This window comes from Caretta caretta, chromosome 2, assembly GCF_965140235.1.
Source record: "Caretta caretta isolate rCarCar2 chromosome 2, rCarCar1.hap1, whole genome shotgun sequence".
Lineage (NCBI taxonomy): Eukaryota > Metazoa > Chordata > Testudines > Cheloniidae > Caretta > Caretta caretta.
Window position 1 is genome coordinate 18,272,730 of NC_134207.1, and position 23,854 is coordinate 18,296,583.

Sequence of the window (23,854 nt, forward strand, 5' to 3'; positions counted from 1 at the left end):
AAAGAAGTGCGCCTTGCACCTGGAGTGGAGAGTGATGAGCTCTGAAGTAGCTGTTAGTGCCTACAGGAGTGAATCTAGTCAATCTGAACTTTTGTGAGTTTGGGCTCGACAGACATGCTCTGGAACACATATCCAACAATTTGCTAGTAATCGTGCTGCTGGCTCAGAAAGACTTTGTAGGTTTTTGGAGCATGGGGAGGAAGATTGGATCTGCAGGTGTTGGGAGTTATATTCAGACTAAACCTTTCTGGGTGTTTCCCACCTTGTCTCTTCCTCTTAGCTAGAAGAGTCCAAGCCTGAGGTTTGCCATACTGAGACTGCCTGTGTCAGGGTTCCTTCCCCACTCTGAACTCTAGGGTACAGATGTGGGGACCCGCATGAAAGACCCCCTAAACTTATTCTTACCAGCTTAGGTTAAAAACTTCCCCAAGGTACAAACTTTGCCTTGTCCTTTAACAGTATGCTGCCACCACCAAGCGTTTTAAACAAAGAATAGGGAAAGAGACCACTTGGAGACGTCTTTCCCCAAAATATCCCTCCAAGCCCTACACCCCCTTTCCTGGGGAAGGCTTGACAATAATCCTCACCAATTTGTACAGGTGAACACTGACCCAAACCCTTGGATCTTAAGAACAATGAAAAATCAATCAGGTTCTTAAAAGAAGAATGTTAATTAAAGAAAAGGTAAAAGAATCACCTCTGTAAAATCAGGATGGAAAATACTTTACAGGGTATTCAGATTCAAAACACAGAGGATCCCCCTCTGGGCAAAACCTTAAAGTTACAGAAAACAGGAATAAACCTCCCTCTTAACATAGGGAAAATTCACATAAAACAAAAGAGAAACTAATCCGCCTTGCCTGGCTTACCTATACTGGTTGCAATATTGGAGACTTGGATTAGGATGGGTTGGAGAAGATGGATTTCTGTCTGACCGCTCTCAGGCCCAAGAGAGAACAAACACATAAACAAAGAGCACAAACAAAAGCCTCCCCCCCAAGATTTGAAAGTATCTTGTTCCCTTATTGGTCCTTTGGGTCAGGTGCCAGCCAGGTTGGCTGAGCTTCTTAACCCTTTACTAATAGGTAAATAGGTAATAGGATGTTGCCTCTGGCCAGGAGGGATTTTATAGCACTGTATAGAGAAAGGTGGTTACCCTTCCCTTTATATTTATGACAGCCTGGAAAGAGGTTTAACTTCCAGGCTGGTTGATTCTGCCCTTCATCCTCCTTCATTTTTGTCCTGTTAGTTGGTTTGGCCATGTTAGGAGGTTCTAGTTTGTGTGCAGAATTTGGAGGCAAGTTTTGAAATCAGTTGCATATATTTTCTCCCTGTGATAACTTATTTGATACCCAAGTTATGGTGGCATTTGTCGCTAGGGAATTTGGGTTCTTTCTCCACACCACCCCCATTTTATGGCAGCAAAAGAAGAGGCCCTGATAAGTGGTATCTAAGAGCCAGATCCACAAAGGGGCTTAGGCATTGCAATGCTGAGCATCACAGCACCTAACTTTTAGGCGCACAGGAGGTCACAGGAACAACAGTGCAATGCACAAAGCTGAGTTAGGTGCCCAGGCTCCCTGCACAGTGCATGGGGAGAGACAGATGCCTTCAAATGCAATCCAACAAAGGCCAGCATGCTGGCGAGGAACCACCTAAGCTAGCCCATGGGAGATGCTGATGAGAGGAGTATGTCCAAAGACCCTCCACTCTTTCAGAGATAGCTACCTAAATCCAGGCTGCAGGATCTCTCCACAGCAATCCATGAATGGCAATCATAAGGCTTAGGAACCTAAGGCATTGTGACCCAGGAACTTCTTGATGCCAAACAGCAGAGGGCACAGGAGATGCATATTTTTACAGGGATCCTTTGGGTCAGATATATGCATAATAATTCATTTAAAAGTGGCATGTGAGATCTCTACCAATAGCCTGCTCTGCACAGGCCATTACAATCAATGTGAAATGTTTACACAGAAGATATTTAAGGAGTTATGTATCTGTACTGAAAATTATGTTCTTAAGGTGTGTGAGTTACTGTAGATGCCCAGAAGGCAATAAACATGATTCTGGTCAGACAGGGGGAAGTAGACGCTTATCTCTACGTCTGTCACTATGCATTGTGTGCCTCACAACATAAGTCTATTTGTATACTAAGCCACCAGCTAATCAAGTTTGTTAAACTGACTAGAGATCACAAAATCTACAGGAAGGAACACACAGCAGGAGGGTGTCCTGTTTATGACTAAGATCAAAGGATTAGTCTGATACATCAGGAGAATGCAAGGGGACACAGGGTATTCTTCACTGAGGAGATGAACTGCTAGCATGTTCTGTCTTATGAACCAAGGGCACAGCCAACCTGGCTGGAAAATGCTGGAAAATATCTTTGGGTGAGATAAACTTCATTAGACAAGACAGTATCTTGTTAATTAGGTCTAGGCTCTTATAGAATTGTTATGATTTTATTTTACATGTAACCATTTATTTCCAATACTCTCACTGCTACTTCTTGAATCTCTATTCTTTATTAAATACATTTTTACTTGTTTTCACTATAAACATTTCCAGGCGATGTGTGTTAAACAGAGCAGTGATCTAAAGGGAAACTGGTGTCTACGGCTTCTTTGGGAGCTGCTAATCTGTGCATACTGTGAACATCCAGTGGAACAGGGACTGGACGCTCCAGGAAGATGCTTGGAGGTTGTAGTCGGAGGTTGGAGCCATACTTAAGGGTCAGTAGCTCGGTGCCTATGCACAGTGACATGGTATTAAATTGCATGATCCCATACTATTTCTTAAATAGTAGAGTCACACTTGGTTAGCTGCAGATACTCTTTTATAATGCTTTTATCAGTCTTTTCTCCTGACCACTTTGTCAAAATGGTTCAATATCTCTTATTTAACCTAGACTTTCCATATAACAACCTCTCTGCCCTGCAAGGTTCAGTATATGCTTTGATAGTTTTGTCAGCACCCATGTACTGTACTTTCCCATTTCAACCAGCAGATGGCCTTCCTTAGGTGCAATTGAGGGGCTGAAGCAGTTAGCTAGGAGGCAGATTTAGCCAGCACACATGTGCAGGGCAGTGTTCCTTAAGTATATATAGCATACTATATGTAAAACTCACGATGGACATTTCATGTGACACCCATAGACTCTTTCTGGCAAACTGACAGTAGTACCTGTTGCATTCATGCTAGATGTGTATAGATGAGTCCAAAACCAAATAGTATGATATAGTTTGTTATATTATTATGTGAGCCATTACGGACTGTATCATATATATTCACACAAGGGAGAAGCATTTAGGTTAAACAAGCAACATTAACATAGGTATTTCCTGCATCTTTAATGTCAATGTAGTTTTTTTTCCCCCACTGAATTTTTTTAGGCTTCCTCTGCAGAGTTCATGAAAGTCATTCACAAGCCAAATGTGCAGTGAATGACGCTTGGCACCACAGGGGAACACAAGATGCTTTCCACCAGGTCTTTTATTTGAGGTATAACATGTGATGATGCAATTCAAGACTGTCATGATGCTTATAGACAAAGAGGCAAAGTTAAGGTTGTGTAGAGGTTGTGTAGGTAAACTTGATTTTTAGCATTTCCTGACTTTTGAGTGCTTAATCATGCAACCTTCTTGCTCTCAACATTTTTAAGATAAAGAACCCAAAGACAGCTGATCCATTTTTTGAGTGCAACCTTCTGAAATAAATTCATAGAGAGATCAGCCAGGGAAAATTTTAGCCAAATAGGTGAAAGTTTCAGAGAGATATGAAGGACTTAAAATAGAAGCTTAGAATGGAAACACTCAGGCCACTAAATAGCATTAATTAGCCCAAAGAAATACACATTGCATGTACTGTGCAGTACATATTATATGTATTAAAAGCAGCAGGAATTGTAAAACAGATCTCAAATTTCCCAGCTTCAATTATAGTAACAGACTCCACATTAGACAGTAATAAACCTCCACATTCATATGAGTTTCTTCCATCTTTCTGGTACTGGATGAGTGTATATCCTGTGATTATTCTCTCTCTATTTCTCCCAGCAGTTTCTCAATACAGGCTGACAGATGTATAAGCACAGGGTGAATAACTCATTGCCCTGGAAAAACCCAGTCTTACAGGAAATTCCTATATAACCAAAAAGAGGAACCTCCGGTCATGTAGCTACTTCCTCACTTCTTCCAGCATTCCATTAGAAAATCAGAGATAACAGTGGCTTATATGAAGACGTGGTTTCTGATCAGCTAAACACCCTTCTGCTTTCTGTGTCGGTGAAGGTGATGAGTACTAGCAGAGGACATTCATGCACAAGTTAGTTTATATCCTATACACAAGGTGACAAATGCCAAGAGTATCCCTACACAATGCTGTGGAGGGGTTGATGGGGAGCCGCACCTTCCCAATTCCAGGAGGATAGTGCAACCTGCTCCCCTCTGCACAGCTGGCCTGCTGCTCTGGCCAGTGCTTCAGGTGCAGGGACTGTGATGATTTCTGGCTCCTAAGCAGGGTGCAGAAGCAGGGAAAAGGCTTCTTATGTCTTCCCCCTACACACACACACAAACACAAGCCTGCACCAATGCAGGGGGGATGATCTAGCCCCAGATGAAGAATGACATGGCCTTGTACAAGTAATGTGGCTCTGACAAGCACTGCTAGGCACAAAGAGGAGGTAGCAGTCGTCTTTGTCCCTAGCATCATGCTTTCCAGGGCCAGATACAAGGGGACGCACAGGGAGATGCACTGGTCTGAAAAGCACCCATGGCTCACATGTGCTGCTGATTACAGCATGCATAGCAGCATAGTCCATCTGTCCATTAGTATTTACCCATCACCTTAGCATCTGGGTGCTGCCAGCCAGCATAGCTGGGGGCTGGACACCCCGCCACAACTGGCTGACTTTACTCCATTGACCATGATATAGGAGCTGGTATGCTACCGAGCTGTCTCTTCCAGTGTTCCTAGCTTTACAGAGAGATCCCACCCTGTCACTATCTACTTGCTCTTCTGTCTTCCCCCTGGACAGCAGAGTGTAGAATCTAGCTATCAAAGTTCAGGAGAGTGAGTATGGAAAGACAGAATACAAGATGGAGGAGAAGCTTCAAAGTGACTAGCTGTGCTGACTGCAAACCCTTAATAATACAAGTAATAATATTTATCACTAATGCAGAGCTTTGTACATGCACTAATTAATCTGGGAAGCGGCAAGAGATGCCGTTTGCTACAGGGAGTGTAACAGTGGCAAAATGATTACCTAGAAAGGCACTAATAAAACCCACTCTCACGTTCTCCAACTGACCCTGGCAGCCAAAGCTTCCTCCAGAAGTGACCATGTGCTATGGCACAAACTAGAAAAATGTTTGCATTGTTTTTTATGACTATTGTGTATGACTGTTTCCCTGTTCCATTTGGGATTGTTCCCTGCCTGAATGCACAGAGTTAAATCAAAAGAGGCTGTAAAGGGAGGCTGCTAAAGAACCTAGGAAAGGTAAAACAATGACACAGATAAAACAGACTATCAGGAGCCAGCTCCAAAGGAGTTAAGATAATAGCTGATTCCATCCAGACTACAATGGAGTACCTTTCCCAAGGCCAAGCTTGAGAGCAAAAGGCCCTGGCCGATAAAAAGGTCCCTGGCAGAAAAGAAGGGGGGTTGGGGTGAGCTGAGGATGTGTCAGAGAAAAAATTAACAGTCTGATTGAGACACAGAGGCCAGGCTGCAAACAGTGTAGGCTGGTTCTCCCAGCTCAGCAATAGGGAATAAGACAGAGACCCACCTGCACTATGGATTGAGAGGCTAAGTTTGGTAAGGGACTGGGTGTGTGGGCCTCTTTGTTATTTTAAATCTACTTCCCTAAGACAGTGTACATTTTGTACAAAATAAACCATGCTTTGTTTTGATGACATTGTCTGCATCACTGCAAATATATGCTGTCATGGGCTCCCAAAGAGAGAGCCTGGCAAGGTCTGATCCCAGCTGGACCTGCTGAATTAATCACAGTTGGTACCAGGCAGGCTGCAACCCAGGTCTTGGTCTTAGAATGGGTGAACTATGGTGTTCCACTGCAGGAGAGTTAATGCTCCAGGCTTGGGATCTGTGGGGATTGCCATCAGAGAGACTCTGAGAAGGGACAGCAGTGCAGCTAGCCTGGTAACCGTGACATGCTGCTTTCTTCATCATCTCTCCTTAATTTCCTAAAGAGGAGAAAAAGTTTTAGGGCCAAATCCTCAGATAGCTTAGCTGTACTGATTTACAACAGCTAAGGATCTGGACCTTAATTCCAACATTAATCAGGAAAAAATAAAATTTGCTTATTGGAAAACATTTTTGTTATGAGGGACACAGTAAATCCCAGTTAATGGAAGGCAAGGGAGTATTTGTTTTAAATAGTTTATCTTTTTCTCTTTCAGTGTTCTAGAAGCTTTGAAACAAAATTGCTTTTGCTACTGGTGTTATTTTCCAGTTAGCAACCACCGATAATTTTCCCCTTGGTGTGCTTGCAGTAGAGCCATTGTGAGTGGAAGGAAGGATAGTGGAACATGTAGACTTGCGAGTCAGGATGCCAGGGCTCTATTGTTAGTCCCACCACACACCTGTGGTACTGTGAAGGGGTCAGCTTGCTGCTGATGCCTCTTTATGGCCAGGCATGGCATAGCAGCTCTCCCTCGCCACTGGGATCTCCTGCTGCTGGCTGCTCCACCTCTGTGGTGGCTTGTCTTTTCCCGTGACACGGCCCTCTGGCCACGTCATTTCCAAGTCGGAAGACAGGGGAATTAACACAAATATACAGAGTTAGTATGAGAGAGGGGGACACCTCCCCTTCAGGGTGTTCCAGGATCAGGCCTTCCCTTGCCTCAGGGAGGGACCTTCAAGCAGTTATTTTCAGGGAAGCTCCTGCTTTCCCTCAGCCCTTTCCTCAGGCACTGAGCATTGAAGGTCTGTTCTCTTCCTTGCTTTGCCCACAGGTGAGCTGCTCTGTTCCCTTTAACTACTTCCCTAGTCTGTGCATCTCTTGCAGGTCTGGTAGGGCGGGGTCAGCTGGGCCCAGATCACCTTCTTAACCCCTTGGTGTCCAGTGTGGGGTTTGTGTACCTCATCACAGTGACTTTGAGCAACTCACAAAGGGTATGGCTACACTGCCAAAAAGAAAAATCACCAGCAGCAGCAAGTCTCAGAGCCAGGGTCAACTGATGTGGGCTTGTGCTTGTGCTAGGGGGTAAAAATTAGCAGTGTAGACGTTCCTGCTCAGGCTGGAGCCAAGTTCTGTGAGACCCAGCAAGGGGCCTGGGTCTCAGAGGTCAAACTCCTGTCTGAGGGGCTATTTGTAGCCCCACAGTGTGAGCCCCATGAGCCTGAGTCAGTTGACTCAGGCTCTGAGACACACGGCCATGTTTTTACTTTTTGCGGTATAGACATACCCTGAGGCTCAAATTTTCCAAAGTGTCCAGTTTTTGGGGTGCCTCAATTGCTAGATGCTCATGTTGAGCTAGGATGGGCCAGGGGTTAAGGTGCTACCCTGGGGCCCAGGAGACCCGTGGTCAATTCCCTACTCTGCCCTAGATTTCCTGTGTGACTCTGGGCAAATACGTTAGGCCCAGATCCTCAGAGGTATTTAGGTACCTAATTTCCATTAAGAAAAGGAGTTCTTGTGGCACCTTAGAAACTAACCAATTTGAGCATAAGCTTTCGTGAGCTACAGCTCACTTCATCAGATGCATACTGTGGACTGTTTTTGAAGTGATAAACACCCATTTTTTCACGGTCTGTGTGTATAAAAATATCCTCACTGCATTTTCCACTTTTATGCATCTGATGAAGTGAGCTGTAGCTCACGAAAGCTTATGCTCAAATAAATTGGTTAGTCTCTAAGGTGCCACAAGTACTCCTTTTCTTTTTGCGAATACAGACTAACACGGCTGTTACTCTGAAACCTAAAATAGATAGGACCTAATTTCAGGAGAAGATATATATCCACCAATCTAGCTGAATTCATTGGGAACTCCAGTTACACAACACCTCTGAAAACCAGGTTCTAGGGCTCAGATCCATAAAAGCGTTTAGGCTCCTAATTTCCTTGGAGCCTCAAATTGGACATGTACCCATATTGACACCTGAATAATCTGAACATAATGAGCATGCACTAGTCTCTGTGCATCTTAGTTTCCATATTAGTAAAGATAGATAATGCTACCTTACCTCATTCCTACCTGTAATGTGCTTTCAGATTCCTGGACAGAAGCGGCTTAGTGCTTTTTTTCATCTTCTTACTTGGGCAAGAGCAGCATCAATGATTCTCCCACTAGTCAGTGACTGGAGTTTCTTAAAAAGAAAAGGAGTACTAGTGGCACCTTAGAGACTAACCAATTTATTTGAGCATAAGCTTTTGTGAGCTACAGCTCACTTCATTGGATGCATTCAGTGGAAAATACAGTGAGGAGATTTATATACACACAGAACATGAAAAAATGGGTGTTATCATACACACTGTAAGGAGAGATTTTTAGTTTACTGTGGCTGCAAAAGGAGAAACAAACTTTTTAATTTAATTTAGGACCCACATAAATCATTACAAATGGGGTTTTTTTCTTTCTATTTCTTTGAATGATGAATTGTAAACAAAAGGAATGTAGAGGACTTTCCATGATTAATGTTAAGGAAGGACAGAAATGGAGGAGTTTTATTTACTGTTCCTCATAAGCTGAACATTTTTAATTTCTTAATTTAATAGTAATAATAATACTTAGCTCTTATATAGTGCTTTTCATCAGAAGATCTCAAGCTGTTTTACAAAGTAGCTGGAGGGTAGGGATAGGATACAGAGGGACCTAGACAAATTGGAGGATTGGGCCAAAAGAAATCTGATGAGGTTCAACAAGGACAAGTGCAGAGTCCTGCACTTAGGACAGAAGAATCCCATGGACTGCTACAGACTAGGGACTAAGTGGCTAGGCAGCAGTTCTGCAGAAAAGGACCTAGGGGTTACAGTGGATGAGAAGCTGGATATGAGTCATCAGTGTGCCCTTGTTGCCAAGAAGGCTATGGTCATATCGGGCTGGATTAGTAGGAGCATTACCAGCAGATCGAGGGAAGTGATTATTCCCCTCTATTCAGTACTTGTGAGGCCAGTTCTTGAGTACTGCATCCAGTTTTGGGCCCCCCACTACAGAAAGGATGTGGACAGATTGGAGAGAGTCCAGCAGAGGGAAACGAAAATGATTAATGGGCTGGGGCACATGGTTTATGAGGAGAAGCTGAGGGAACTGGGCTTATTTAGTCTACAGAAGAGGTGAGGGGGATTTGATAGCACTCTTCAACTACCTGAAGGGGGTTTCCAAAGAGGATGGATCTAGACTGTTTTCAGTGATGGCAGATGACAGAACAAGGAGTAATGGTCTGAAGTGCAGTGCGGGAGGTTTAGGTTGGATATTAAGAAAAAGTTTTTCACTAGGCGGGTGGTAAAGCACTGGAATGGGTTACCTAGGGAGGCGGTGGAATCTCCTTCCTTAGAGGTTTTTAAGGTTAGGCTTGACAAAGCCCTGGCTGGGATGATTTAGTTGGGGATTGGTCCCGCTTTGAGCAGGGGGTTGGACTAGATGACCTCCTGAGGTCCCTTCCAACCCTGATATTCTATGATATCATTATCCCCATTTTACAGGTAGGAGGGAAACTGAGGCACAGAGAGAAAGAATTATTTGCCTAGAGTTGTCTATTCTATATAGGCTCTTGTGCCATCTTTACTGCCCTGGTGTCTGAGTGCCTTCCAGTAGTGCATTAAGCAATATAACTAGCATCTGTCTGGTGTGGTTCATTCTCTCTCTCATCTTCTCCACAGGGCTGAATTGTGTGTTCAGTGTAGTGTTTTGTTTTCGTAGGGTTTTATTTTATGGCTCCCTCCCAATCCAAGTGGAGATATTGGTACAGGTAGTGTGGAGAACTTTATATTCATAGGATCTGGTTGGTGTGAGAGAAGGAATAGACTCAGAACCCAAACCTGTCACATTGAAATCAGTGGAGGTTTGGCTTCAAGGATCACACACCTGTTAGGACATCAGCCGATGCAGGTTCCACATTAAAGTTGGACAGACAGAATGAATTAATCAGTGGAGAACTGTGCTTTCTACAGTACACAGTCTAGTCGTGTTTTGGCAAGTCTGCCATATGCCCCAAGCAAAGAGACTTTTACCACTTTCCTTGGGAGCTGGACTATTCCATAGACTAACAGCTCTTATCATCAGGAAGGTTTTCCCAATTTCATTCTAAGTCTTTTAGATAGTCTTCCATGTCCCACCCGACAATTTCTTCTCCCTCCATTTTTCATCCTTCATGTATTTCAAGACTTATCAATGCTCCTTCTGTATCCTCTCTCAACAACAATACTTAGATTTTTCATCAAAAGTCAGTTCCTTCTGGTCCCTTTGCCAATTTTGTTGCTATTTTCTGAACTTCCCTCCCATTTGTCACTACCTCTCTGGTCTTGAGATATTTATTATATAATGCAATAATCCTGGCGTGGCTGCCCCTTTATCATTGCTATTTATTGTTTACTGAGTGCTTGACAGTGTACGCAGAGCCCGATAGGAACAGAAGAAGACACTATCCCTGCCCCATGGATCTTACTAATGAAATCAAATACAGACAACAAACACAAAGTGACACACAATGTGTTGTACACAATTCATGCATTTCAAGTAATGCTGTTTTTATATCTAATGCAGTAGGTGAGTTAATGTTGATGGGCCTCATGGAAGACGTTAGCTTTAATGGAGATATTCTAAAGTAGAGAGGGTTGATGGGGACTGGTGGGGTGGTGATAACCATTGGGAAGATGCCCTTACAGGTTTTCATTTCTTATATATACATACACTCATTAGGCTGAGAAATGAAAACCACAACCTCCTTTGCTCAGCTCCATAGCTCCAGCTTCTGTATATATATACACACACGCTTTAAAGATGGTTCATAGATTTGGTTTGGATAAGTGGGAAAGTTGAAATATGGACAAATTAATTTTTTTACCCAACTGGTTCTGTCCTACATAGGATCTTACATTGCTCTCCTCATCGTAGCATTTGAATGCCTTTCCAGTAGAGCACGGGGCAGCGCAAATATCATCTTCCACATGGGGTTTGTTCTTCCTCTCATCCTCTCCCCGGGGGGAGAATTGTATGTGTGGTGGAGTGTTTTGTGTTGGTAGGGTTCAGTGTGCCCTCAACTCTCGGGTGCCCCCTTCAGGCCCAGAAATGGTGTTCCGAGGGATCCTTGTCTCCAGCACCTCTGGTCGCTACTTTCTTGACCCTGCAATGGCCATTCCCAACATAAGTCTCTCTCTCTCTCTAGGAGTTCTCTAGTTGAGTCAAATAGACCTTCTGCAGTAATGAAAGGTCCAACTATATCTTAAAACTAATACTCTTTTGCTCCTCGTGGGCCACTCTAAAGTATTCTGCTTTGCCCCCACTGCTGGGCCCTGCACAGTTCCTCCCCTGCTGCTGCTTGTCCAGCAGGGTTTTCCTTCTCCCTCCACCCCCAACTCCCTTACCCAGGGACTCTGTCAGTTTACCTCAGGGATCTTCCTGCCCCTTATGTGCCCTCTCTCATGGTCTCCCCCAAAGGACCCTAACCTGTGCCCTGTGGATCCCTTCCAGCCTGGCTTCCCCAGGCCTTGATCAGAGAGAGAACTCTCCCTGTTATGCTATCCTGGGTCCCTCCTCCTTAATTGAGTTCTGCACTCTGTTTATAGTCTTTTTCCTGACGCTTTCACAGCTGGCCTTATGAATTATCTCACCTTCAGCTCAGGGCAAGGCTGAGCCCAGTTGGCTTTAAATGGCCAGCCAGCCTGTAACCGGTTCTAGATCGGGGTGGGCATACCTTTGGCCCAAGGGCCACATCTGGGTATTGAAATTGTATGGTGGGCCATGAATGCTCACAAAATTAGGGTTGGGGTGCAGGAGGGGGTGAGGGTTTCGGCTGGGGGTCAGGGCTCTGGGGTGGGGCCAGAAATGAGGAATTCAGGGTGTGGGGGGGTGCTCCAGGCTGGGACCGAGGAGTTCAGAGGGCAGGATGGGGGATCAGGGCTGGGGCAGGGGGTTTGGGTGTGGGAGGGGGGCAGGGGGGCAGGGGGGCAGGCTCCGGGTGGCGCTTACCTCAAGCAGTTTCCAGAAGCAGCAACATGTCCCCCTCTCTGGCTCCTATGCAGAGGCGTGGCCAGCGGCTCTGCACGCTGCCCTTTCTGCAGTCGCCACCCCTACAGCTCCCACTGGCCACAGTTCCCAGCCAATGGGACCTGCGGGGGCAGCACTTGGGGCGGGGACAGCATGCGGAGCCCCCGGCTGCCCCTATGCATGGGAGCCAGAGGTGGGACATGCCCCTGCTTTCGGGAGCCACACTGAGTGGGGCAAGCCCCTGACCCCGCTCCCTGGCTGGAGCGCCGGATCGGGACAAGCCACGGACCTGCCCCCTGGCAGGAGTTTGAGAGCCAGATTAAAATGCCCAGAGGGCCAGATGTGGCCCCCGGGCCGTAGTTTGTCCACCCCTGTTCTAGATATCCTTAAACTACTTGATATTATCTCTTTCAACTTCCCATTTTCTATTAGTGAATGTATCTTTAAGAAGAATGGGATCTCTGCAGTTGCCATGGAAAATTTTGTGCATCTCATGAGACTGAATCATAGAATATATAGTGTAGTTACAGAAAATATCTGGAACTATGCATGCCTCGAGAGCTGCAGTAATCAGGAGCTTGGAAGCATTTTAAATAGAGATGTCCCAGATGGGAAATGAGATCTTTTTTTTCCATACATAGATAATATGGGCATAATGGATGACACAAAGCTTGGAATTCCTTCCTACTCAGTAGCAGTCAATGGAAAATTGTGAAAGAAAATGGGAAAGTCTGCATGGTACTTTGTCATTCATGCAGAAGAGTGCCAGAGGAAGGGATGAGCAGTTCAGCTCAGGAATGAATAAGGCCTGAACTGAAATCAAAACTTTTAAGTTTTGAATCAACTTCTCCACAATTCCCAACATGGCTGTTGCTTCCTCTGCTTTCATAACCCTCCCTTCCTCCTCCTCCCACAGCAATAACCAGGGCTCTGTATGTTCTGCAGCTGGGGAATATGCTGAATAATCCATCTCATGCCACAAAAGAAAGAAAATTCCTATTCCTTGCAGTCGTAAAGAAAAGCTTAAAATTGTCAACTGAGGCTATGTTTGCAATATGACTACCTCCTGTTGATTTCAATAGGAGTTAGAAATCTAAATACTTTTGAGGATCGGGGCATAATCTTTAAATAAAAAGAATCAAATCCAAGCTGTCTGTGCCTTAATCAGAACAACATGCATGAGAAGTATTGGCCACTTTCACCACTTTACAAAAAAAAACTAAAGGGACACATCTGAGAGCAGGGACAACACAAGAAGAGTTTGGAAAACTGGATGAAATGGTCAGCAAGAAAGAAGCCTATTTCTCAGTTCTTTCTGTGTAAAGTGCAATCAGAGTAGACTTGGCCCTTTGGAGTGCAGAAACGTGACATACACCTTTGAAGGAACATGTTCCATCATTCTCTTCCTCAAGCACACTTTTTCATAGTGGGAAATAAGAGAAAATAACTCAATCTCATCTGAATACACATTAAGCCAAAAGGGTGTCATTCAGAAACCACATCTAACAGCAGGTGCTGCCTCTGATAAGCACAATGCTGGGATTGAAATTTATTCTACGGTTTTACATTTGGTTTAGAAATTGAATAATCCCAGTGCAATTCGTCCTGGCAACAGTGAAGTCCAAAATAAACCAGGCGGGAGAATGCAAGGCAGAGTTCTACAAGGTTATGCAGTGCCCAGTGTGTCCTTGACAGTTTTTAAGTGTCAGCTTCCTTGCCTGACTACTGCAGTACATGATTATCAGAGACTCACTGTGGTGAATGAAAATTTGAGACCTAATTGTCCTGGTACTCACACTGGTGTAAATCAGGAAGAAACTCCAGTGTAGTCATTAGAGTTACACTGATGTAAAACCAGTATGAGCGAGAGGAGAATCAAATGAGCACCCCTGCCTGCCTCATCAGCACCACCTCTGAGGAAACTTTACATCCAGATCCCAACTTTCTACCTCAATCCAATCTCTTAATTCCACTCTCATAAAAAAGTCCAGGTTGTGCTTGGGGGCAAAATACGAAATACGCTGTGAGCATTACAGTGATAAGTACCCTGGGTATTCTGCAGTTACGTGGCCATGGGCTATACCACAGAATCCACCCTTCTCAGAGAACTGGGCTTCATAACCTAAACTTTAATTTTTAAAGGAATTAAATTTCTAGCATATGCGGTTGAGAAAAAAACATTTCAAATGTGAACCAATCCAGAGCTATCAGATTACTTGCATTGATATCTTGATTCTGAAACCTAATGATGCCATTGTAAATGTCAACATTATTAACTATATCTATGATGGACCAATGGAAACATCATGATAATGCATAGCTCCCACAAACCCAAACTGCTTCTCGCATCTTCCAGCTACCAAAAGCCTCAGTTATCCCTTATCCTGCTACCAAAATCTCCAGCTTCCCTCATTACAGTTTCTGCAATGCAGTTATGTGGTTTCAATACAAAATTTTACAGCACATTGAAAATGAAAAGTGAAACATTTTGGGCAGCCTAAAATAACCGTATTTTAAATAAGACAAGAAATACTGTACTGATTGCATTCTTTTTAATATATAATTCAACAAAACCTGCACCGTTTTAAAGGATATGAAGTGACTACAGACGTTCTACTCTGCTGCATAGGAGTACCACAGAATCCAGGTGCCTTGCCATAGAATTTAGGTCAAGCTCATTATAGTCTATCCAGGGCCTTGATTATTATTTATTGGTTACAGCAGTATCATAGGTGTGCATGGCATATGTGATAAATGAAGAGGGTGTGGGAGGGTAGCTCCCTTTTATGAACACCCAGCCAGCCAGTTAGCTATAAAGTCCCTCTTGGTGGCTGTTTTCTTCTTGCTTTACCTGTAAAGGGTTAAAAAGTCCCCCAAGTAAAGAAAAGGGAGTGGGCACCTGACCAAAAGAGCCAATGGGAAGTCTAGAACTTTTTAAAATGGGGAAAAAACTTTCCCTTTGTGTCTGTTGCTCTTCTCCAGAGAGAGGGGACAGAACAGGACAGGGCTGCAGTATTGCTGTAAAAAGCTTTAAAACTAGGTATGAAAAAGCATCAAATCATATCTCAACCCTACTTATCTGAAACCCCAAATATGTAAGTAATCAGGGAATGTCTAAGAAGACGCGCTTAGGGTTATTTCTTTTATTTCTTATTGGCTTGTGGACTCCTCTGGGCTAACCCCAGATGTTTTTGTTTTGCTTGTAACCTTTAAGTTGAACCCTCAAGAAAGCTATTTTGGGTGCTTAATTTTTAGAATTGCTCTTTTAAAACCTAGCAAAAGCCTAAATTCCAGATGTATTTTCTTTCTTTTTGTTTTAATAAAATTTACCTTTTTTAAGAACTGGATTGGATTTTTGATGTCCTAAGAGGTTTGTGCACATGGTGTTTCATTAGCTGGTGGCAACAGCTGATTTTCTTTGTTTTTCTTTTTCAGTTCTTCCCGGGGGGGGCGGGGGGCTGAAAGGGCTTGAGGGTACCCCACAGGAAAGAATTCCCAAGTGCACCTTTCTGGTTCAAAAAGGGGTTTTGCATCTGAGTGGTGGCAGCGTTTACCAAACCAAGGTCAGAGAAAAGCTGTAACCTTGGGAGTTTAATACAGGCATGGAGTGGCAAGTATTAATTTTTAAAATCTTTGCGGGCCCCACTTCTGCACTTGAAGTGCCAGAGTAGGGAATCAGCCTTGACAGCATATTACAGGCATAATGAGGCAAGGTGCCTTCTCTGAAGAGCTAATTTAGGCTGAATAGAGGAGAGGAGAGAATGAAGGAAGGTTTCAACAGTAAAAGGTCATGTGATTTGTATTATATACAGCCTGATAGGGGGTTGAGGGTTTTGTTTGCTTTAAATCTGGTTTATTTTTTAATTTATTTTTACAGAGAATATGTTGTCCTACACCAAGCTTTATATTTCATCTCAAAACACATAATCAAAGAAGTCCTTAAGGTAGCACTGAGCCTGTAAGAGGCCAACACCCAGAAGAAGAGCCACTGGCTCCAACTGAACCCAGACACAACTTTAAGTGATGCTGTTGGAAAAGGAAAAACAAAAGTGGTGCTCACTTCCCCAGTCAAAGACATCTGCCCTCCACCTAATTGTCATCAATTAGGACGAAGTCTTGAGGTCTTACTGAGCTCATCTCTAAACTCGCATCCCCAGGTAGCAGCAGTTTTAAGAAGTGATTTCTTCCATCTCAGCTTAACAGGAAACTGCACAACTTCCTCTTGCATGGGCATCTTGTCACAGTATTACATGGTTTCATTGCCTCCAGACTGTACTACTGTGACTCATTTCATCTGGGGCTGAAGGTGAAGACAACACAGAAATTCAGCCTGGTGCAGAACACAGCATCCAGAAAAAATATCAAGAGTTTATCACACAAGAACTTCATACCCTCCACTGGCTTCCAGGTCACTTCAGGTGGCAACTCAAGGACCAGCTCTTCATCTTTAAGGACTTGTTATATCTGAGTTAGCCTCTCCAGCCATGACTCATCCAGATGGTTCTGTTGGCTGATCCCTCAAGAACAAGAGATAAAGAATTTTCCCAATCAAAGTTTCCTCTTGCCTTTAGACCCACCTAGAGGAAGAGAGAAGGGTATGCGCTTGCAAGCATGATCATTTTTAAGCAGGCGGCCCATGACTCACCCTTTTGCAAAAATTTTCCCACAATAGTGGAAGAAAACCTCAAAAACACAGTAAGCAATGCTGATGAATATGGGGAGGCAAACAGCAGTGTTCACTGTGGAATTCTCTTTGTATATGTCACAGTCACTGATGCTATTGTCAGAAAGGCCAAGTAAATACCTAACGCAAACAGGCAGAGGCTAGTAGTTACTGGTGCTTGATGAAAAGTGTGTCTTGAGGGAAGATTTGTAAGGAGATATTGAGTGTGGTTAGCACACAGGAAGAGGGTGTTAATAAAGGGAACTGTAAGTGGCGTTTATGAAGAACCACATCTTGTCTGTGGTAATGACTTCAACAGAATCAGGATCTGGCCTAAAGTAGATTGGGTAATAAATCCAGAATCATAACATTTGCCGCACACTGATCAACTCCTGGTCGATCTAATCCATGATCCAGTCTCTGGTGAGACTGCTGCATAACACTTCATAGAATCAAAAATGTTCATTTAAACAACTGTTTTGACAAAATGTGGTCTTTGCTTATGTTTAAATTGGAATTTTGCCAAAAATACTTCGATTTTTCTCAAAAGTTTCCAGTTTTCTACAATCCTTTTTCCATCTTTTATTTATGTTTTTTTCTTCTGTTTATCATTTCTTGCTTTTGTTTTTGGATGACAGGAGTCTATTGCCAATTTTGATTGGTCGATGTAGTCCTAACACGGTAGAATTTTTTTTTTCAAAATTGAAAACAAAAATAAATGAATTGAAAAAATGCCATGGAAAAATAGGGGTGAGGTGGGAGAACAGTCCATTTAGAAAATCAGCAAATCTCACCATTGCTGTGCCTTAAGTAACATTTATTTTTCGACCAGCTCTCCTAGGAAGATGAAAAAGTCAGTGTCCCTAACTACTTATGCAAAGCTGGATATCTGGCAGAGGAGTTCTCTCATCTCATGACCTGAATTACTAAGGGCTTAAATCTCAGCTTCCCCTATGCAGATGAGGGAAGAAAGGTGCCTCTCCCTCCACCCTACAAGGACTCCAAATAAAGGCTAAGCAAAATTGCAGTTACTGCTCCCCAATTACATCCCCAGGCCTACCTAGGCCCCCAAATGGGGTGGAGAGAAGGAAGAGTCATGGCTGCATGGGGGTCTCGTGGAGTATGTTGTACCTGATCCCTTCAGGGAGGTTAGTGTTGTGTGCACGCTCCAGAAAGCTGCAGAAAACTTTCTGGATCATAGACAGTCAAACTATAGGCCAGTCACTTACCCTTTCTGTGTCTCATTTCCCACTGTGCAATAGGGATAGTGACATGACCTAGCACTCTGGAATGCTGTAGCTTTAATTCATTAGTATCTATAAAGCACTCAGAGATCATCTCCTGGATGGGGCTCTAGAAATGCCAAGGAATATTGTATATCACTTTTAGCTACACTCCTACTTTGAAAGTTTCCCCACAGAATCCACTGATTCAACTATTTCAAATTCTGAATTATCTAACTTGGCAAATTGGAATCGGCTTTTCAGAACGTTCTGAGAAGCAAAAATGTGCTCTGTGTCAGTACCAGGAAACACGGAGCAGTATTATAGTCAATCTGTATGCTGAATGAGTCAGCCACAGTTTATGCACCTGCTGTGACTTACAAATCTGAATGCACTTGGAGATGCTGGTTTTGCAAACAGATGGATTTTGTAAATCCTGTTACACACAGAAATGTTAAGAGCTTCACAACAGAAAAGGAGCATGTCCATGTAAGTATCAGATCCACTTACCCTTACAAATTTTAAAATTGTGCTTCATTTTACTGGGGCAGAAGATATAAATAGCATCATCTTAGGCAAGTCACTCTGGTTGCATTTCTGAGAATGGTGACTCTCAAGAAATTTAAATTAGTTGATTTCTGCATTTAGCTACAAGAAATAATCAGGAGGCTAGGATGAGTGATGTGTACCTCTAATGATACATCAGTTATAAAGGATTCCGTTTGACCATAATCTAACAAAAGAACCAGTTCTGAGAAAACATAGGGTCTGCATGTGTAAACTGCTTGCTGTGCATTCTCTCAATCACAGGGCTTTGTTTCCAAAAAGTTACTGGAATGTGTTGTTTCCACAATGTTTAAGCAGCTCAGGGAGAGAAAAAATTGCATAACGTATTTTGTACATGAGCTTCACTTTTTTACATGCATTGAACTCCGTTTGCTTTGTGCATAAACAGAATCTGCTACTGGGGCACAGAACAGGGATATGAAAATAAACAAGGAGCAGAGCTAGATTTTATTTATTTTTTTTACTAAAGGTGGCCGTGGGGACAGGGGAGCTAGCAACTGGTATTGTGGAAAGACAAATCCCAAATAGAATACATAAAAAATTCAGAGGGGCAGAAATATCGTAGAGTGTGTATCAGCAATTCACATACAACATTGCTGGAACACTTCCATTTATCAACACAGGGAGATGGCTGTAATCGCAGCGTACTTGGCTCTGACAGTGATTACACAGACTGTATGTGCTGACTATCTTAAATCAACACCAGACACAAAATACGACCTGGCAGGGTTGCACTTTAAGGAGAGAAGAGTACTCTAGTGATCTGTGCACAGGACTTACAGCATGGACCCCTAGCCTTCTAATCATGGCTCTCAAATGAGTACTTCTGTGGCATCAGGCAAGATGCTTAACCTCTCAGGGCTAGATTATGTCGGGCCCCCATTTAGGACAGTGGGTTTGGGAATTTGTAAGGAAACGTACCATGGGTTGTACCCTCATGAAGGGGATAGCCACTACCTCAGTCCTTCCTCTGATGCACACTAGGCTAATACTGAGCGGCACTAACCATCCCAATAGGAGAGAGGGGGAGAGAGAGCCATGACCCCATCTCCCTCCTACAGCCCAGCCAACAAATCTGACTGGCTGCAGAGGAGATTAGCAGTGACTGCACCCCGCCTTTTGCTCTTTGGGAAACAACATCCCTAATGGGAGATAGTGGCTGAATGGCAGAAATGAGTGAGCCCTTACTTCCCCTCCTGTAAGGTGGGTATGAGACCTATATACTTCCCACCGGTGTCGGGAGAATCAGTTCGTTAATGCTTGAAAAGGGCTACATATTATACACCCTAGCTATTGTTATTAGAAGTGTATTATGTTAAATATCATTAAAGCAGTTAAAATATCATTATTGCTAATGGGATTTATCTGGGTAGATCTCCCATGTGGTATTCTCTTAGAAAAAGAAGTGATCAACTTTTTAGCTTACGTCGCCAAAGATAAACGTGTCCACTCCTGTATTACTAACGACACAGCTGGTAGCCGTGTAGTACTGGTAAGGGAAGTTGAACAAATGTCTAGCATGAGTGAACACAGTTTTAACTTGAGTACTGTGGTTGTTTTCATGATCCCCCTCACAACTAGTAAGACAAGTATTTTGTTGCCAACCAGTCCTCTAAAAAGTAGTAATTGTTCAATTAGCACTTAGGGTCTGGAGCTCATTTCTTCTTCCTCCCAATCATTAACAGCATGTTGTTCTGCTAAGATCGTATTGATAATTTCGGAATGTACATGCAAGTGGGAGTGAGGAAAGAGCATCGGATCCAGGCATTCATTTATATCCCACACCTAAGGCAAAATGGACCTGTCAAAAATCTGTCACACAGAAACTTTCCTTCTGAATGGGGCAGAGAACAGGGACTCCGGTAACAAATGGAAGGGGCTGGGCCAGAACTGGTGTCCATTTTCCTAGGAGACACAGGGCTATAGAGACTGGAAATGCCTGACAAGGAAGCTGGGGCCTTGAGCCTTGCAGCTGAGTCTCTGGGAAATAATTCTATCAAAGCAGCATATAGTACCATGTGCAACTGCTGCAGACACGTAGCAAACATTCTGCTTACTGCACTATACTAAACTTCCACTCTAGGAGCCAAAGGTTAGTCTCATGGATAAAGCCTAAGTAGGTGGTTTTTGAGCATGGGACCTCTAGAGATATTGGGATCGAAGAAATTCTCCCTCCCACCACCACCCCAATCCAGATGTGGAAGGCATGGAACACTACTGCAGCCCACTAAACATATGTTTTGGCCAGTGGATTCATGGAATTGAGGATCCATTGGCAAAACCTCCACCCCTTCCATGGTTCAGACAGCCCCCAGTTCTCTTTCCACAGCACCTCACAGGGTGCTATTGCAGAGCAATGCTGCACTGTGTGCAGAGGGGTCGAAGTCCTTCTGCATGGTTTTACTGCAGTCAAGGCCCCATAAGCACAGCAGAACCAATTCCGTTTCACTGCCTTTGAGGACTTCTTCAGCATTTCCCTGGGACAGAAGATTTTTCTCTTAGCCACCATCAGTCTAAGTTTCTGGTGTTGCAGACACTATGGCTAGGGATTTTCAAATGTGCCCAAGGGCATTAGATGTCCAGCTCTCATTGAATTTTGGAGTTGGCCTAACTCCTTTAGTCAACTTTGAAGATCTCAGCCTGTAACAATATAGGCTTCCCTCATCCCACATGTATCACATCGCCGACATTCCAAAGCACAGTGTGAATTAGTCTGCACAAGCTAACATACTTTACAGTCAGCCCATAGCAACAGATGTGCCCACTGCACTATACATGCAGGCTTTGTGCCAGGACCATTGCAGAGGGCATCCTCTTTCTTTATGGTTCTTGTTCTGTAGATAAAACAAATTAAAATTTGAATATTTATTCACCTGGCACTCAACAGGATCAAATGACTTTCGATATATTGACAGTCAGCCTCCATCTGTTACTAATGATCCCAATTACTGTTATCATAAACAGAACCCGATCAACTAATATGCTCTGAGTCACTGTTTTCTTTTTCTTATATCACATCCCTACTGCGCTACATTGAATATGTCTAACCAGAAAGCAATGCTTTGTTACTAGGCAGATCATCTCACTGTGATGCCAGCTATATAAGAATCAGGAGTGGACTCAGTGCTTTGGTTTTGTAGACTAGTGAAGATCGGGAGCACTATGGAGGTGGCAAGATTGGAAGGGAAAGAGCCTTTTCGTTAACTGATCCGTGGAATAGCACTTGCTGCTCTCCTGGGCTTACAGAGGCTCCTGCAGCCATGTTGCTACGTGGAATGAATGACATAGGGATGACATGGAGAGAGGAGACAAGTCCCCCTATTATAGCAACAGGCAGTTGCATTGACTTGGATGTAAAGCTGTGGCCTGAATTAAGGAGTTTGAATGTCGAGTCAGAGCCAAAGCAGAACTTTCTCAGAGTTCAGGCCTCTTCAAATTTGGGATTTCTCCTTGACCCCATTATAGGTTTGGGTCTAAGATGGAAAATTCCAGTCTGGACCAGAATTCCCCCTATATTTAAGGGTGTGGATATTGCTTGGATATTATGTGCTACTTACGGCCCGTCTCCACTTGGCAGGTGGTGAGCTGAGACTGCTGCTTATTGGGCAAAAGATGCATATTTTACTGTTAACTACTTCCCCCACACACACCCTGTTGGCTTGTATCATCCACCTGTTGCATCTTGTCATTATCTTGATTGCAATTTTATTGGTGCAGGGCCTGTCTTTTTACTATATTTTTGAACAGTATTTAGCAAAGTGGGGCCCTGATCTCGCATTGAGGGCCCAGCACATTACTATAATGACAGGTTTCATAATGATTGATAGGAATACTTGGTGGAGGAAGGAACTGGGTAGACTCCAGAAAACAGGAAGTCAATTTTTTAAAGAATTATCCTATCAGAATCATTTTATTTCTGATCATTTATCTCCTATTGCCACTGTTCTTCTGTTTAGATGCATTGGAAGGGGTGCTGGTGCGTGGGCCTTGGAGCCAATTAGTGACAGTGTGATACACCATTGAATTATCTTTATCTAAAGCATCTCGATTCTTTCTTATGCTGATTGCTCAGTAAGACCCTGATGTAAAGCCCAATCAAGTCAACAGAGAGACTCCCACTGACTTCAGTAAGCTTGGGATCGGGTCCTCATTAGTTAGATCATACAACCCTTCCGTTAGTGAGTGCTTACACACAGAAATAGCCACCTTTAAATTAATGGGACAATATGTGTGATAAAGTGTGTACCTAAAAGAGTAATGCTTGTACAATTCAGCCCTAAATGACTTAAGTAAGATTTTTTTTAATTGCCATAGATACAGTATATTAAAATTAAACGAGCAAATGTTGATTCCTAAATTGTGCATGTAAAAAAAAAGTCATAATGGCCCCAATCCAGCAAAGCACTTAAGCACATGCTTAACTTTAAGCATATGAGAAGTCCCATTCTCTTGCTTAAAGTCAAGTACATGACTGAGCACTTTTCCGGATCAGGGCCTATATGTGCAAATAAGCAGTGACACCTGCAGCCGTATACGTTGTAGGCACAGGTTTCAGAGTAACAGCCGTGTTAGTCTGTATTCGCAAAAAGAAAAGGAGTACTTGTGGCACCTTAGAGACTAACCAATTTATTTGAGCATGAGCTTTCGTGAGCTACAGCTCACTTCATCAGATGCATACCATGGAAACTGTAGCAGACTTTATATATACACAGAGAATATGAAACAATACCTCCTCCCACCCCACTGTCCTGCTGGTAATAGCTTATCTAAAGTGATCATCAGGTGGGCCATTTCCAGCACAAATCCAGGTTTTCTCACCCTCCACCCCCCCACACAAATTCACTCTCCTGCTGGTGCTAGCCCATCCAAAGTTGTAGGCACAGTTATCTGCTTGTGCTCTTGCACGCATATTTTGCACTCACAGATGATAGCACCACCTTCTTTTTTTTTTCTTTTTTTTTTCTTTTTTTTTTTCTTTTTCTTTTTTAATTTTTGGCCATAAGGGCCAAATTTTGCTTTCTGCTCCATAGAAGCAATTTCCCCTTACTTTAATGGGAGTCTCACCCTTGTAACTGAGAGCAGAATTTGACCCTTAGGATATATCTACCCTGCAATTATATGTACCGTGGCTGGCCCGTGTCAGCTGATTCGGGCTCAAGCTGCAGAGCGGTTTAATTGTGGTTATAGACATTGAGGCTTAGGCTGGAGCCTGGGTTCTGGAACCCCTCAA

The 23,854-nt window shown here is 43.4% G+C and overlaps 1 protein-coding gene and 1 long non-coding RNA gene across 5 annotated transcripts in view; one reads left to right on the forward strand and one right to left on the reverse strand.

The window, feature by feature from the left end:
• Positions 1–3,295: 3,295 nt before the first annotated feature.
• LOC125632844 (uncharacterized) lies at positions 3,296–16,363 on the reverse strand. The gene is made up of 3 exons (XR_007355423.2): positions 16,232–16,363; positions 8,221–8,332; positions 3,296–6,207 (listed from the first exon to the last, which is right to left on the reverse strand). It is a non-coding gene; the product is annotated as an uncharacterized LOC125632844 (long non-coding RNA).
• A 1,707-nt stretch (positions 16,364–18,070) lies between these two features.
• ASAP1 (ArfGAP with SH3 domain, ankyrin repeat and PH domain 1) overlaps positions 18,071–23,854 on the forward strand; it is a 362,608-nt gene continuing 356,824 nt past the window's right edge. For 2 of the 4 annotated variants that reach the window (XM_048841649.2, XM_048841648.2), the window contains exon 1: positions 18,075–18,546. The gene's annotated coding sequence lies outside the window, so the exon portion shown is untranslated. Of the gene's footprint in view, positions 18,547–23,854 lie in introns of all 4 variants that reach the window. The other 2 variants (XM_048841653.2, XM_048841651.2) reach the window with 2 other exon arrangements.